This window comes from Hyla sarda, unplaced genomic scaffold (assembly GCF_029499605.1).
Source record: "Hyla sarda isolate aHylSar1 unplaced genomic scaffold, aHylSar1.hap1 scaffold_565, whole genome shotgun sequence".
Classification (NCBI taxonomy): Eukaryota; Metazoa; Chordata; class Amphibia; order Anura; family Hylidae; genus Hyla; species Hyla sarda.
The window spans coordinates 182,745-199,476 of NW_026610577.1; the positions used below are offsets into that span (position 1 = coordinate 182,745).

At 46.0% G+C, this 16,732-nt stretch overlaps 7 non-coding genes across 7 annotated transcripts; all 7 read right to left on the minus strand.

The window, feature by feature from the left end:
* Positions 1–1,796: 1,796 nt before the first annotated feature.
* Positions 1,797–1,987, minus strand: LOC130340054 (U2 spliceosomal RNA). The gene has a single exon (XR_008880261.1). It is a non-coding gene; the product is annotated as a U2 spliceosomal RNA (small nuclear RNA).
* A 2,089-nt stretch (positions 1,988–4,076) lies between these two features.
* On the minus strand, positions 4,077–4,267 carry LOC130340055 (U2 spliceosomal RNA). The gene has a single exon (XR_008880262.1). It is a non-coding gene; the product is annotated as a U2 spliceosomal RNA (small nuclear RNA).
* Positions 4,268–6,351: 2,084 nt separating this feature from the next.
* LOC130340056 (U2 spliceosomal RNA) lies at positions 6,352–6,542 on the minus strand. Its single transcript, XR_008880263.1, has one exon. It is a non-coding gene; the product is annotated as a U2 spliceosomal RNA (small nuclear RNA).
* A 2,096-nt stretch (positions 6,543–8,638) lies between these two features.
* Positions 8,639–8,829, minus strand: LOC130340057 (U2 spliceosomal RNA). The gene has a single exon (XR_008880264.1). It is a non-coding gene; the product is annotated as a U2 spliceosomal RNA (small nuclear RNA).
* A 2,094-nt stretch (positions 8,830–10,923) lies between these two features.
* Positions 10,924–11,114, minus strand: LOC130340059 (U2 spliceosomal RNA). The gene has a single exon (XR_008880265.1). It is a non-coding gene; the product is annotated as a U2 spliceosomal RNA (small nuclear RNA).
* Positions 11,115–13,167: 2,053 nt separating this feature from the next.
* On the minus strand, positions 13,168–13,358 carry LOC130340060 (U2 spliceosomal RNA). Its single transcript, XR_008880266.1, has one exon. It is a non-coding gene; the product is annotated as a U2 spliceosomal RNA (small nuclear RNA).
* A 2,095-nt stretch (positions 13,359–15,453) lies between these two features.
* LOC130340083 (U2 spliceosomal RNA) lies at positions 15,454–15,638 on the minus strand. The gene has a single exon (XR_008880287.1). It is a non-coding gene; the product is annotated as a U2 spliceosomal RNA (small nuclear RNA).
* Positions 15,639–16,732: the final 1,094 nt, after the last annotated feature.

The window sequence follows — 16,732 nt, forward strand, 5'->3', positions numbered from 1 at the left end:
GCACACACCTACCTTTGTTGCCTGCAGATGCCTCCTTGGCTGTCCCCAAACGGTATCAAACCAACACCCACGGGAAGCTGTAAGCATAGAGGACATGCCTGCACCCCATTGGACTTACCTGTGTGGGTTAAATCCGGGTTATTTGACAACCTATGGCGGTGATGGTTCTGCTCAGGCAGAGCAGTGCTGATGCTCCTCATAAAGCTGTCGCTGCTGTGAAGGTTCTAGGTGACATCACAAATCCCTATGGTTACATACACGACAAAGCTGGGTTGTTGTTGTTTACACTCTGCAAGGCCTGTGGAAGTGAGTGACATCATAGCACTGTAGTTCTGAGGGTTCTAGATGGATGCAACAATCTCCTGTTGCTTCTATGAAGGCCATAATAGACGACATCACCAAACAGCTCCATAGTCACATACACAGCAAAGGAGAGATGTTGTTTACACCTAGTGATGTCAGTGGTATTGAGTGACATCACAGCACAGTGCTAAGGCTCCTGGGCCTGGACACAGCAGCGGCTGCAATATCTCAACGGAGAATACGTTTATATATATGTGTGTGTGTGCGCGTATATATATATATATATATATATATATATATATATATATATATATATATTTCTCCGCCGAAATCACTTTTAAACCCATTTCCACCTTTTTTTCCCTTCTCTTCCTCTTACTTTTTTTTCACGTTTTTTTTACGTTTTTCTCCTTTTCGCCTCTTTTCTGGGCGTATTATTCTTCTTTTTCTTCTTTTTTTTCGTCTAATGCATACCCCATCAGTGCAGCAATGCTTATTCAATACCGCCAGCAGATGGAGACACTGGGGGATAATTTTCTAAGGATTTATACTGATTTTTCCTGTCTGAATTTGTCGCACAGAAAGTTGCAGGCCAAATATGTGTGACATTTCTGCGACTTTAGCTTCTAGAGCATTTTTACAACATTATACATAGGTGCTGAATACATAAAAAGCGACTGTTCAGCGACAGACAAGTCGCATCGGCTGAAAGTAGGCCAGAATGTCAGTCCATGTTGGAGCAGGTTTAGATACAGTCTAAAGTATAGATCTCAAAGTCTGTGCACAGAATTTAGCAAGGGCCTCGCACCTTCTGATGCATCAGGTAGGTGCACAATAGCATAGCCTAACCCTCTGTACTTTGGTCTATATTGATGCGGGACATAGACAGCCAGCTGATGACCAATCCATTAGTGCAATGGATGGCTGGAAGCATTTGTCTTTGCCTTTGCAATACCACAGAAGCAATGCATGGTCAATGTACAGCAATGACACACCTATGTGAACAGCCAGGAGACCCCCCCCCCCCCCCCCCCCCATGTTATGTTACATAGTTACATAGTTAGTACGGTCGAAAAAAGACATATGTCCATCAAGTTCAACCAGGGAATTAAGGGGTAGGGGTGTGGCGCGATATTGGGGAAGGGATGAGATTTTATATTTCTTCATAAGCATTAATCTTATTTTGTCAATTAGGAACATTCAGCACCCACCCGCTATCAAGGCAGCTGCCTATCATGTCATGCCCTACCTGCACAGGTGTGCTGGCTACTCAAATGATCCAATTAAGGAGGCCATTTAGTCAGCAGCAGCAGAAGTCCTGTGCCTGGACGCTCCAACAGCGGCCAGACACAAGCAGAAGCAGCAGAAGCAGCAGCAGCAGCACCACCTTTTGTTTTTTGGCTGCAGCAGCAAGGCCCACAGGGCTGGCTAGCTGGCTAGCCAGCAAGCAGGTAGCAATGAAAGTAGGAATCTTTCTTTTTAACCCTGTAAGGGGGTGGTGCACTGTACCCGAAGATACTGCCATATCGGGTCAATGCATAGGGCGACGGAAGCAAGCTTCGAAATCGGCCCCCGTTCTCAAAAATCCATTTAATATATGGTCCCCAGATAGGGGACGTATCAGATATTAAACTGATAAGAACAGATACTACACTTGATCTTAGCCAAAAGGCCGAGAAGCGATAACCGTGAAAGGGGCGGGCCCAACAAGGTCCCCTTCATGGGCACTATCACTGCTTGCTGTCAGGGAGGCTGCCAGACAATTTTCCATGCACACTCTGGGCTGGGGGGCAGTCAACCACCAGTACACACAGCAGAACCTAAACCCATACCATTATTGCTAAGCAGCAAGACAGGGGCCCATTGCACTCCCACGGGGCCTTTTTAAATGCAATCCATAACCCGGATTTGCCAGGAACCCTTCTTACTCCTCCTACTTGCATGTGACACTGGGCTTAGGATCTGCATAGGAAACACACACACAAGCACACACCTACCTTTGTTGCCTGCAGATGCCTCCTTGGCTGTCCCCAAACGGTATCAAACCAACACCCACGGGAAGCTGTAAGCATAGAGGACATGCCTGCACCCCATTGGACTTACCTGTGTGGGTTAAATCCGGGTTATTTGACAACCTATGGCGGTGATGGTTCTGCTCAGGCAGAGCAGTGCTGATGCTCCTCATAAAGCTGTCGCTGCTGTGAAGGTTCTAGGTGACATCACAAATCCCTATGGTTACATACACAACAAAGCTGGGTTGTTGTTGTTTACACTCTGCAAGGCCTGTGGAAGTGAGTGACATCATAGCACTGTAGTTCTGAGGGTTCTAGATGGATGCAACAATCTCCTGTTGCTTCTATGAAGGCCATAATAGACGACATCACCAAACAGCTCCATAGTCACATACACAGCAAAGGAGAGATGTTGTTTACACCTAGTGATGTCAGTGGTATTGAGTGACATCACAGCACAGTGCTAAGGCTCCTGGGCCTGGACACAGCAGCGGCTGCAATATCTCAACGGAGAATACGTTTATATATATGTGTGTGTGTGCGCGTATATATATATATATATATATATATATATATATATATATATATATATATCTCCGCCGAAATCACTTTTAAACCCATTTCCACCTTTTTTTCCCTTCTCTTCCTCTTACTTTTTTTTCACGTTTTTTTACGTTTTTCTCCTTTTCGCCTCTTTTCTGGGCGTATTATTCTTCTTTTTCTTCTTTTTTTTCGTCTAATGCATACCCCATCAGTGCAGCAATGCTTATTCAATACCGCCAGCAGATGGAGACACTGGGGGATAATTTTCTAAGGATTTATACTGATTTTTCCTGTCTGAATTTGTCGCACAGAAAGTTGCAGGCCAAATATGTGTGACATTTCTGCGACTTTAGCTTCTAGAGCATTTTTACAACATTATACATAGGTGCTGAATACATAAAAAGCGACTGTTCAGCGACAGACAAGTCGCATCGGCTGAAAGTAGGCCAGAATGTCAGTCCATGTTGGAGCAGGTTTAGATACAGTCTAAAGCATAGATCTCAAAGTCTGTGCACAGAATTTAGCAAGGGCCTCGCACCTTCTGATGCATCAGGTAGGTGCACAATAGCATAGCCTAACCCTCTGTACTTTGGTCTATATTGATGCGGGACATAGACAGCCAGCTGATGACCAATCCATTAGTGCAATGGATGGCTGGAAGCATTTGTCTTTGCCTTTGCAACACCACAGAAGCAATGCATGGTCAATGTACAGCAATGACACACCTGTGTGAACAGCCAGGAGACCCCCCCCCCCCCCCATGTTATGTTACATAGTTACATAGTTAGTACGGTCGAAAAAAGACATATGTCCATCAAGTTCAACCAGGGAATTAAGGGGTAGGGGTGTGGCGCGATATTGGGGAAGGGATGAGATTTTATATTTCTTCATAAGCATTAATCTTATTTTGTCAATTAGGAACATTCAGCACCCACCCGCTATCAAGGCAGCTGCCTATCATGTCATGCCCTACCTGCACAGGTGTGCTGGCTACTCAAATGATCCAATTAAGGAGGCCATTTAGTCAGCAGCAGCAGAAGTCCTGTGCCTGGACGCTCCAACAGCGGCCAGACACAAGCAGAAGCAGCAGAAGCAGCAGCAGCAGCACCACCTTTTGTTTTTTTGGCTGCAGCAGCAAGGCCCACAGGGCTGGCTAGCTGGCTAGCCAGCAAGCAGGTAGCAATGAAAGTAGGAATCTTTCTTTTTAACCCTGTAAGGGGGTGGTGCACTGTACCCGAAGATACTGCCATATCGGGTCAATGCATAGGGCGACGGAAGCAAGCTTCGAAATCGGCCCCCGTTCTCAAAAATCCATTTAATATATGGTCCCCAGATAGGGGACGTATCAGATATTAAACTGATAAGAACAGATACTACACTTGATCTTAGCCAAAAGGCCGAGAAGCGATAACCGTGAAAGGGGCGGGCCCAACAAGGTCCCCTTCATGGGCACTATCACTGCTTGCTGTCAGGGAGGCTGCCAGACAATTTTCCATGCACACTCTGGGCTGGGGGGCAGTCAACCACCAGTACACACAGCAGAACCTAAACCCATACCATTATTGCTAAGCAGCAAGACAGGGGCCCATTGCACTCCCACGGGGCCTTTTTAAATGCAATCCATAACCCGGATTTGCCAGGAACCCTTCTTACTCCTCCTACTTGCATGTGACACTGGGCTTAGGATCTGCATAGGAAACACACACACAAGCACACACCTACCTTTGTTGCCTGCAGATGCCTCCTTGGCTGTCCCCAAACGGTATCAAACCAACACCCACGGGAAGCTGTAAGCATAGAGGACATGCCTGCACCCCATTGGACTTACCTGTGTGGGTTAAATCCGGGTTATTTGACAACCTATGGCGGTGATGGTTCTGCTCAGGCAGAGCAGTGCTGATGCTCCTCATAAAGCTGTCGCTGCTGTGAAGGTTCTAGGTGACATCACAAATCCCTATGGTTACATACACAACAAAGCTGGGTTGTTGTTGTTTACACTCTGCAAGGCCTGTGGAAGTGAGTGACATCATAGCACTGTAGTTCTGAGGGTTCTAGATGGATGCAACAATCTCCTGTTGCTTCTATGAAGGCCATAATAGACGACATCACCAAACAGCTCCATAGTCACATACACAGCAAAGGAGAGATGTTGTTTACACCTAGTGATGTCAGTGGTATTGAGTGACATCACAGCACAGTGCTAAGGCTCCTGGGCCTGGACACAGCAGCGGCTGCAATATCTCAACGGAGAATACGTTTATATATATGTGTGTGTGTGCGCGTATATATATATATATATATATATATATATATATATATATTTCTCCGCCGAAATCACTTTTAAACCCATTTCCACCTTTTTTTCCCTTCTCTTCCTCTTACTTTTTTTTCACGTTTTTTTACGTTTTTCTCCTTTTCGCCTCTTTTCTGGGTGTATTATTCTTCTTTTTCTTCTTTTTTTTCGTCTAATGCATACCCCATCAGTGCAGCAATGCTTATTCAATACCGCCAGCAGATGGAGACACTGGGGGATAATTTTCTAAGGATTTATACTGATTTTTCCTGTCTGAATTTGTCGCACAGAAAGTTGCAGGCCAAATATGTGTGACATTTCTGCGACTTTAGCTTCTAGAGCATTTTTACAACATTATACATAGGTGCTGAATACATAAAAAGCGACTGTTCAGCGACAGACAAGTCGCATCGGCTGAAAGTAGGCCAGAATGTCAGTCCATGTTGGAGCAGGTTTAGATACAGTCTAAAGTATAGATCTCAAAGTCTGTGCACAGAATTTAGCAAGGGCCTCGCACCTTCTGATGCATCAGGTAGGTGCACAATAGCATAGCCTAACCCTCTGTACTTTGGTCTATATTGATGCGGGACATAGACAGCCAGCTGATGACCAATCCATTAGTGCAATGGATGGCTGGAAGCATTTGTCTTTGCCTTTGCAATACCACAGAAGCAATGCATGGTCAATGTACAGCAATGACACACCTGTGTGAACAGCCAGGAGACCCCCCCCCCCCCCCCCCCATGTTATGTTACATAGTTACATAGTTAGTACGGTCGAAAAAAGACATATGTCCATCAAGTTCAACCAGGGAATTAAGGGGTAGGGGTGTGGCGCGATATTGGGGAAGGGATGAGATTTTATATTTCTTCATAAGCATTAATCTTATTTTGTCAATTAGGAACATTCAGCACCCACCCGCTATCAAGGCAGCTGCCTATCATGTCATGCCCTACCTGCACAGGTGTGCTGGCTACTCAAATGATCCAATTAAGGAGGCCATTTAGTCAGCAGCAGCAGAAGTCCTGTGCCTGGACGCTCCAACAGCGGCCAGACACAAGCAGAAGCAGCAGAAGCAGCAGCAGCAGCACCACCTTTTGTTTTTTGGCTGCAGCAGCAAGGCCCACAGGGCTGGCTAGCTGGCTAGCCAGCAAGCAGGTAGCAATGAAAGTAGGAATCTTTCTTTTTAACCCTGTAAGGGGGTGGTGCACTGTACCCGAAGATACTGCCATATCGGGTCAATGCATAGGGCGACGGAAGCAAGCTTCGAAATCGGCCCCCGTTCTCAAAAATCCATTTAATATATGGTCCCCAGATAGGGGACGTATCAGATATTAAACTGATAAGAACAGATACTACACTTGATCTTAGCCAAAAGGCCGAGAAGCGATAACCGTGAAAGGGGCGGGCCCAACAAGGTCCCCTTCATGGGCACTATCACTGCTTGCTGTCAGGGAGGCTGCCAGACAATTTTCCATGCACACTCTGGGCTGGGGGGCAGTCAACCACCAGTACACACAGCAGAACCTAAACCCATACCATTATTGCTAAGCAGCAAGACAGGGGCCCATTGCACTCCCACGGGGCCTTTTTAAATGCAATCCATAACCCGGATTTGCCAGGAACCCTTCTTACTCCTCCTACTTGCATGTGACACTGGGCTTAGGATCTGCATAGGAAACACACACACAAGCACACACCTACCTTTGTTGCCTGCAGATGCCTCCTTGGCTGTCCCCAAACGGTATCAAACCAACACCCACGGGAAGCTGTAAGCATAGAGGACATGCCTGCACCCCATTGGACTTACCTGTGTGGGTTAAATCCGGGTTATTTGACAACCTATGGCGGTGATGGTTCTGCTCAGGCAGAGCAGTGCTGATGCTCCTCATAAAGCTGTCGCTGCTGTGAAGGTTCTAGGTGACATCACAAATCCCTATGGTTACATACACAACAAAGCTGGGTTGTTGTTGTTTACACTCTGCAAGGCCTGTGGAAGTGAGTGACATCATAGCACTGTAGTTCTGAGGGTTCTAGATGGATGCAACAATCTCCTGTTGCTTCTATGAAGGCCATAATAGACGACATCACCAAACAGCTCCATAGTCACATACACAGCAAAGGAGAGATGTTGTTTACACCTAGTGATGTCAGTGGTATTGAGTGACATCACAGCACAGTGCTAAGGCTCCTGGGCCTGGACACAGCAGCGGCTGCAATATCTCAACGGAGAATACGTTTATATATATGTGTGTGTGTGCGCGTATATATATATATATATATATATATATATATATATATATATATATATATTTCTCCGCCGAAATCACTTTTAAACCCATTTCCACCTTTTTTTCCCTTCTCTTCCTCTTACTTTTTTTTCACGTTTTTTTACGTTTTTCTCCTTTTCGCCTCTTTTCTGGGTGTATTATTCTTCTTTTTCTTCTTTTTTTTCGTCTAATGCATACCCCATCAGTGCAGCAATGCTTATTCAATACCGCCAGCAGATGGAGACACTGGGGGATAATTTTCTAAGGATTTATACTGATTTTTCCTGTCTGAATTTGTCGCACAGAAAGTTGCAGGCCAAATATGTGTGACATTTCTGCGACTTTAGCTTCTAGAGCATTTTTACAACATTATACATAGGTGCTGAATACATAAAAAGCGACTGTTCAGCGACAGACAAGTCGCATCGGCTGAAAGTAGGCCAGAATGTCAGTCCATGTTGGAGCAGGTTTAGATACAGTCTAAAGTATAGATCTCAAAGTCTGTGCACAGAATTTAGCAAGGGCCTCGCACCTTCTGATGCATCAGGTAGGTGCACAATAGCATAGCCTAACCCTCTGTACTTTGGTCTATATTGATGCGGGACATAGACAGCCAGCTGATGACCAATCCATTAGTGCAATGGATGGCTGGAAGCATTTGTCTTTGCCTTTGCAATACCACAGAAGCAATGCATGGTCAATGTACAGCAATGACACACCTGTGTGAACAGCCAGGAGACCCCCCCCCCCCCCCCCCATGTTATGTTACATAGTTACATAGTTAGTACGGTCGAAAAAAGACATATGTCCATCAAGTTCAACCAGGGAATTAAGGGGTAGGGGTGTGGCGCGATATTGGGGAAGGGATGAGATTTTATATTTCTTCATAAGCATTAATCTTATTTTGTCAATTAGGAACATTCAGCACCCACCCGCTATCAAGGCAGCTGCCTATCATGTCATGCCCTACCTGCACAGGTGTGCTGGCTACTCAAATGATCCAATTAAGGAGGCCATTTAGTCAGCAGCAGCAGAAGTCCTGTGCCTGGACGCTCCAACAGCGGCCAGACACAAGCAGAAGCAGCAGAAGCAGCAGCAGCAGCAGCACCACCTTTTGTTTTTTGGCTGCAGCAGCAAGGCCCACAGGGCTGGCTAGCTGGCTAGCCAGCAAGCAGGTAGCAATGAAAGTAGGAATCTTTCTTTTTAACCCTGTAAGGGGGTGGTGCACTGTACCCGAAGATACTGCCATATCGGGTCAATGCATAGGGCGACGGAAGCAAGCTTCGAAATCGGCCCCCGTTCTCAAAAATCCATTTAATATATGGTCCCCAGATAGGGGACGTATCAGATATTAAACTGATAAGAACAGATACTACACTTGATCTTAGCCAAAAGGCCGAGAAGCGATAACCGTGAAAGGGGCGGGCCCAACAAGGTCCCCTTCATGGGCACTATCACTGCTTGCTGTCAGGGAGGCTGCCAGACAATTTTCCATGCACACTCTGGGCTGGGGGGCAGTCAACCACCAGTACACACAGCAGAACCTAAACCCATACCATTATTGCTAAGCAGCAAGACAGGGGCCCATTGCACTCCCACGGGGCCTTTTTAAATGCAATCCATAACCCGGATTTGCCAGGAACCCTTCTTACTCCTCCTACTTGCATGTGACACTGGGCTTAGGATCTGCATAGGAAACACACACACAAGCACACACCTACCTTTGTTGCCTGCAGATGCCTCCTTGGCTGTCCCCAAACGGTATCAAACCAACACCCACGGGAAGCTGTAAGCATAGAGGACATGCCTGCACCCCATTGGACTTACCTGTGTGGGTTAAATCCGGGTTATTTGACAACCTATGGCGGTGATGGTTCTGCTCAGGCAGAGCAGTGCTGATGCTCCTCATAAAGCTGTCGCTGCTGTGAAGGTTCTAGGTGACATCACAAATCCCTATGGTTACATACACAACAAAGCTGGGTTGTTGTTGTTTACACTCTGCAAGGCCTGTGGAAGTGAGTGACATCATAGCACTGTAGTTCTGAGGGTTCTAGATGGATGCAACAATCTCCTGTTGCTTCTATGAAGGCCATAATAGACGACATCACCAAACAGCTCCATAGTCACATACACAGCAAAGGAGAGATGTTGTTTACACCTAGTGATGTCAGTGGTATTGAGTGACATCACAGCACAGTGCTAAGGCTCCTGGGCCTGGACACAGCAGCGGCTGCAATATCTCAACGGAGAATACGTTTATATATATGTGTGTGTGTGCGCGTATATATATATATATATATATATATATATATATATATATATATATATTTCTCCGCCGAAATCACTTTTAAACCCATTTCCACCTTTTTTTCCCTTCTCTTCCTCTTACTTTTTTTTCACGTTTTTTTACGTTTTTCTCCTTTTCGCCTCTTTTCTGGGTGTATTATTCTTCTTTTTCTTCTTTTTTTTCGTCTAATGCATACCCCATCAGTGCAGCAATGCTTATTCAATACCGCCAGCAGATGGAGACACTGGGGGATAATTTTCTAAGGATTTATACTGATTTTTCCTGTCTGAATTTGTCGCACAGAAAGTTGCAGGCCAAATATGTGTGACATTTCTGCGACTTTAGCTTCTAGAGCATTTTTACAACATTATACATAGGTGCTGAATACATAAAAAGCGACTGTTCAGCGACAGACAAGTCGCATCGGCTGAAAGTAGGCCAGAATGTCAGTCCATGTTGGAGCAGGTTTAGATACAGTCTAAAGTATAGATCTCAAAGTCTGTGCACAGAATTTAGCAAGGGCCTCGCACCTTCTGATGCATCAGGTAGGTGCACAATAGCATAGCCTAACCCTCTGTACTTTGGTCTATATTGATGCGGGACATAGACAGCCAGCTGATGACCAATCCATTAGTGCAATGGATGGCTGGAAGCATTTGTCTTTGCCTTTGCAATACCACAGAAGCAATGCATGGTCAATGTACAGCAATGACACACCTGTGTGAACAGCCAGGAGACCCCCCCCCCCCCCCCCCATGTTATGTTACATAGTTACATAGTTAGTACGGTCGAAAAAAGACATATGTCCATCAAGTTCAACCAGGGAATTAAGGGGTAGGGGTGTGGCGCGATATTGGGGAAGGGATGAGATTTTATATTTCTTCATAAGCATTAATCTTATTTTGTCAATTAGGAACATTCAGCACCCACCCGCTATCAAGGCAGCTGCCTATCATGTCATGCCCTACCTGCACAGGTGTGCTGGCTACTCAAATGATCCAATTAAGGAGGCCATTTAGTCAGCAGCAGCAGAAGTCCTGTGCCTGGACGCTCCAACAGCGGCCAGACACAAGCAGAAGCAGCAGAAGCAGCAGCAGCAGCAGCACCACCTTTTGTTTTTTGGCTGCAGCAGCAAGGCCCACAGGGCTGGCTAGCTGGCTAGCCAGCAAGCAGGTAGCAATGAAAGTAGGAATCTTTCTTTTTAACCCTGTAAGGGGGTGGTGCACTGTACCCGAAGATACTGCCATATCGGGTCAATGCATAGGGCGACGGAAGCAAGCTTCGAAATCGGCCCCCGTTCTCAAAAATCCATTTAATATATGGTCCCCAGATAGGGGACGTATCAGATATTAAACTGATAAGAACAGATACTACACTTGATCTTAGCCAAAAGGCCGAGAAGCGATAACCGTGAAAGGGGCGGGCCCAACAAGGTCCCCTTCATGGGCACTATCACTGCTTGCTGTCAGGGAGGCTGCCAGACAATTTTCCATGCACACTCTGGGCTGGGGGGCAGTCAACCACCAGTACACACAGCAGAACCTAAACCCATACCATTATTGCTAAGCAGCAAGACAGGGGCCCATTGCACTCCCACGGGGCCTTTTTAAATGCAATCCATAACCCGGATTTGCCAGGAACCCTTCTTACTCCTCCTACTTGCATGTGACACTGGGCTTAGGATCTGCATAGGAAACACACACACAAGCACACACCTACCTTTGTTGCCTGCAGATGCCTCCTTGGCTGTCCCCAAACGGTATCAAACCAACACCCACGGGAAGCTGTAAGCATAGAGGACATGCCTGCACCCCATTGGACTTACCTGTGTGGGTTAAATCCGGGTTATTTGACAACCTATGGCGGTGATGGTTCTGCTCAGGCAGAGCAGTGCTGATGCTCCTCATAAAGCTGTCGCTGCTGTGAAGGTTCTAGGTGACATCACAAATCCCTATGGTTACATACACAACAAAGCTGGGTTGTTGTTGTTTACACTCTGCAAGGCCTGTGGAAGTGAGTGACATCATAGCACTGTAGTTCTGAGGGTTCTAGATGGATGCAACAATCTCCTGTTGCTTCTATGAAGGCCATAATAGACGACATCACCAAACAGCTCCATAGTCACATACACAGCAAAGGAGAGATGTTGTTTACACCTAGTGATGTCAGTGGTATTGAGTGACATCACAGCACAGTGCTAAGGCTCCTGGGCCTGGACACAGCAGCGGCTGCAATATCTCAACGGAGAATACGTTTATATATATGTGTGTGTGTGCGCGTATATATATATTTCTCCGCCAAAATCACTTTTAAACCCATTTCCACCTTTTTTTCCCTTCTCTTCCTCTTACTTTTTTTTCACGTTTTTTTACGTTTTTCTCCTTTTCGCCTCTTTTCTGGGCGTATTATTCTTCTTTTTCTTCTTTTTTTTCGTCTAATGCATACCCCATCAGTGCAGCAATGCTTATTCAATACCGCCAGCAGATGGAGACACTGGGGGATAATTTTCTAAGGATTTATACTGATTTTTCCTGTCTGAATTTGTCGCACAGAAAGTTGCAGGCCAAATATGTGTGACATTTCTGCGACTTTAGCTTCTAGAGCATTTTTACAACATTATACATAGGTGCTGAATACATAAAAAGCGACTGTTCAGCGACAGACAAGTCGCATCGGCTGAAAGTAGGCCAGAATGTCAGTCCATGTTGGAGCAGGTTTAGATACAGTCTAAAGTATAGATCTCAAAGTCTGTGCACAGAATTTAGCAAGGGCCTCGCACCTTCTGATGCATCAGGTAGGTGCACAATAGCATAGCCTAACCCTCTGTACTTTGGTCTATATTGATGCGGGACATAGACAGCCAGCTGATGACCAATCCATTAGTGCAATGGATGGCTGGAAGCATTTGTCTTTGCCTTTGCAATACCACAGAAGCAATGCATGGTCAATGTACAGCAATGACACACCTGTGTGAACAGCCAGGAGACCCCCCCCCCCCCCCCATGTTATGTTACATAGTTACATAGTTAGTACGGTCGAAAAAAGACATATGTCCATCAAGTTCAACCAGGGAATTAAGGGGTAGGGGTGTGGCGCGATATTGGGGAAGGGATGAGATTTTATATTTCTTCATAAGCATTAATCTTATTTTGTCAATTAGGAACATTCAGCACCCACCCGCTATCAAGGCAGCTGCCTATCATGTCATGCCCTACCTGCACAGGTGTGCTGGCTACTCAAATGATCCAATTAAGGAGGCCATTTAGTCAGCAGCAGCAGAAGTCCTGTGCCTGGACGCTCCAACAGCGGCCAGACACAAGCAGAAGCAGCAGAAGCAGCAGCAGCACCACCACCTTTTGTTTTTTGGCTGCAGCAGCAAGGCCCACAGGGCTGGCTAGCTGGCTAGCCAGCAAGCAGGTAGCAATGAAAGTAGGAATCTTTCTTTTTAACCCTGTAAGGGGGTGGTGCACTGTACCCGAAGATACTGCCATATCGGGTCAATGCATAGGGCGACGGAAGCAAGCTTCGAAATCGGCCCCCGTTCTCAAAAATCCATTTAATATATGGTCCCCAGATAGGGGACGTATCAGATATTAAACTGATAAGAACAGATACTACACTTGATCTTAGCCAAAAGGCCGAGAAGCGATAACCGTGAAAGGGGCGGGCCCAACAAGGTCCCCTTCATGGGCACTATCACTGCTTGCTGTCAGGGAGGCTGCCAGACAATTTTCCATGCACACTCTGGGCTGGGGGGCAGTCAACCACCAGTACACACAGCAGAACCTAAACCCATACCATTATTGCTAAGCAGCAAGACAGGGGCCCATTGCACTCCCACGGGGCCTTTTTAAATGCAATCCATAACCCGGATTTGCCAGGAACCCTTCTTACTCCTCCTACTTGCATGTGACACTGGGCTTAGGATCTGCATAGGAAACACACACACAAGCACACACCTACCTTTGTTGCCTGCAGATGCCTCCTTGGCTGTCCCCAAACGGTATCAAACCAACACCCACGGGAAGCTGTAAGCATAGAGGACATGCCTGCACCCCATTGGACTTACCTGTGTGGGTTAAATCCGGGTTATTTGACAACCTATGGCGGTGATGGTTCTGCTCAGGCAGAGCAGTGCTGATGCTCCTCATAAAGCTGTCGCTGCTGTGAAGGTTCTAGGTGACATCACAAATCCCTATGGTTACATACACAACAAAGCTGGGTTGTTGTTGTTTACACTCTGCAAGGCCTGTGGAAGTGAGTGACATCATAGCACTGTAGTTCTGAGGGTTCTAGATGGATGCAACAATCTCCTGTTGCTTCTATGAAGGCCATAATAGACGACATCACCAAACAGCTCCATAGTCACATACACAGCAAAGGAGAGATGTTGTTTACACCTAGTGATGTCAGTGGTATTGAGTGACATCACAGCACAGTGCTAAGGCTCCTGGGCCTGGACACAGCAGCGGCTGCAATATCTCAACGGAGAATACGTTTATATATATGTGTGTGTGTGCGCGTATATATATATATATATATATATATATATATATATATATATATATATATTTCTCCGCCGAAATCACTTTTAAACCCATTTCCACCTTTTTTTCCCTTCTCTTCCTCTTACTTTTTTTTCACGTTTTTTTACGTTTTTCTCCTTTTCGCCTCTTTTCTGGGCGTATTATTCTTCTTTTTCTTCTTTTTTTTCGTCTAATGCATACCCCATCAGTGCAGCAATGCTTATTCAATACCGCCAGCAGATGGAGACACTGGGGGATAATTTTCTAAGGATTTATACTGATTTTTCCTGTCTGAATTTGTCGCACAGAAAGTTGCAGGCCAAATATGTGTGACATTTCTGCGACTTTAGCTTCTAGAGCATTTTTACAACATTATACATAGGTGCTGAATACATAAAAAGCGACTGTTCAGCGACAGACAAGTCGCATCGGCTGAAAGTAGGCCAGAATGTCAGTCCATGTTGGAGCAGGTTTAGATACAGTCTAAAGTATAGATCTCAAAGTCTGTGCACAGAATTTAGCAAGGGCCTCGCACCTTCTGATGCATCAGGTAGGTGCACAATAGCATAGCCTAACCCTCTGTACTTTGGTCTATATTGATGCGGGACATAGACAGCCAGCTGATGACCAATCCATTAGTGCAATGGATGGCTGGAAGCATTTGTCTTTGCCTTTGCAATACCACAGAAGCAATGCATGGTCAATGTACAGCAATGACACACCTGTGTGAACAGCCAGGAGACCCCCCCCCCCCCCCCCCCCATGTTATGTTACATAGTTACATAGTTAGTACGGTCGAAAAAAGACATATGTCCATCAAGTTCAACCAGGGAATTAAGGGGTAGGGGTGTGGCGCGATATTGGGGAAGGGATGAGATTTTATATTTCTTCATAAGCATTAATCTTATTTTGTCAATTAGGAACATTCAGCACCCACCCGCTATCAAGGCAGCTGCCTATCATGTCATGCCCTACCTGCACAGGTGTGCTGGCTACACAAATGATCCAATTAAGGAGGCCATTTAGTCAGCAGCAGCAGAAGTCCTGTGCCTGGACGCTCCAACAGCGGCCAGACACAAGCAGAAGCAGCAGAAGCAGCAGCAGCAGCACCACCTTTTGTTTTTTGGCTGCAGCAGCAAGGCCCACAGGGCTGGCTAGCTGGCTAGCCAGCAAGCAGGTAGCAATGAAAGTAGGAATCTTTCTTTTTAACCCTGTAAGGGGGTGGTGCACTGTACCCGAAGATACTGCCATATCGGGTCAATGCATAGGGCGACGGAAGCAGAAATCGGCCCCCGTTCTCAAAAATCCATTTAATATATGGTCCCCAGATAGGGGACGTATCAGATATTAAACTGATAAGAACAGATACTACACTTGATCTTAGCCAAAAGGCCGAGAAGCGATAACCGTGAAAGGGGCGGGCCCAACAAGGTCCCCTTCATGGGCACTATCACTGCTTGCTGTCAGGGAGGCTGCCAGACAATTTTCCATGCACACTCTGGGCTGGGGGGCAGTCAACCACCAGTACACACAGCAGAACCTAAACCCATACCATTATTGCTAAGCAGCAAGACAGGGGCCCATTGCACTCCCACGGGGCCTTTTTAAATGCAATCCATAACCCGGATTTGCCAGGAACCCTTCTTACTCCTCCTACTTGCATGTGACACTGGGCTTAGGATCTGCATAGGAAACACACACACAAGCACACACCTACCTTTGTTGCCTGCAGATGCCTCCTTGGCTGTCCCCAAACGGTATCAAACCAACACCCACGGGAAGCTGTAAGCATAGAGGACATGCCTGCACCCCATTGGACTTACCTGTGTGGGTTAAATCCGGGTTATTTGACAACCTATGGCGGTGATGGTTCTGCTCAGGCAGAGCAGTGCTGATGCTCCTCATAAAGCTGTCGCTGCTGTGAAGGTTCTAGGTGACATCACAAATCCCTATGGTTACATACACAACAAAGCTGGGTTGTTGTTGTTTACACTCTGCAAGGCCTGTGGAAGTGAGTGACATCATAGCACTGTAGTTCTGAGGGTTCTAGATGGATGCAACAATCTCCTGTTGCTTCTATGAAGGCCATAATAGACGACATCACCAAACAGCTCCATAGTCACATACACAGCAAAGGAGAGATGTTGTTTACACCTAGTGATGTCAGTGGTATTGAGTGACATCACAGCACAGTGCTAAGGCTCCTGGGCCTGGACACAGCAGCGGCTGCAATATCTCAACGGAGAATACGTTTATATATATGTGTGTGTGTGCGCGTATATATATATATATATATATATATATATATATATATATATATATTTCTCCGCCGAAATCACTTTTAAACCCATTTCCACCTTTTTTTCCCTTCTCTTCCTCTTACTTTTTTTTCACGTTTTTTTACGTTTTTCTCCTTTTCGCCTCTTTTCTGGGCGTATTATTCTTCTTTTTCTTCTTTTTTTTCGTCTAATGCATACCCCATCAGTGCAGCAATGCTT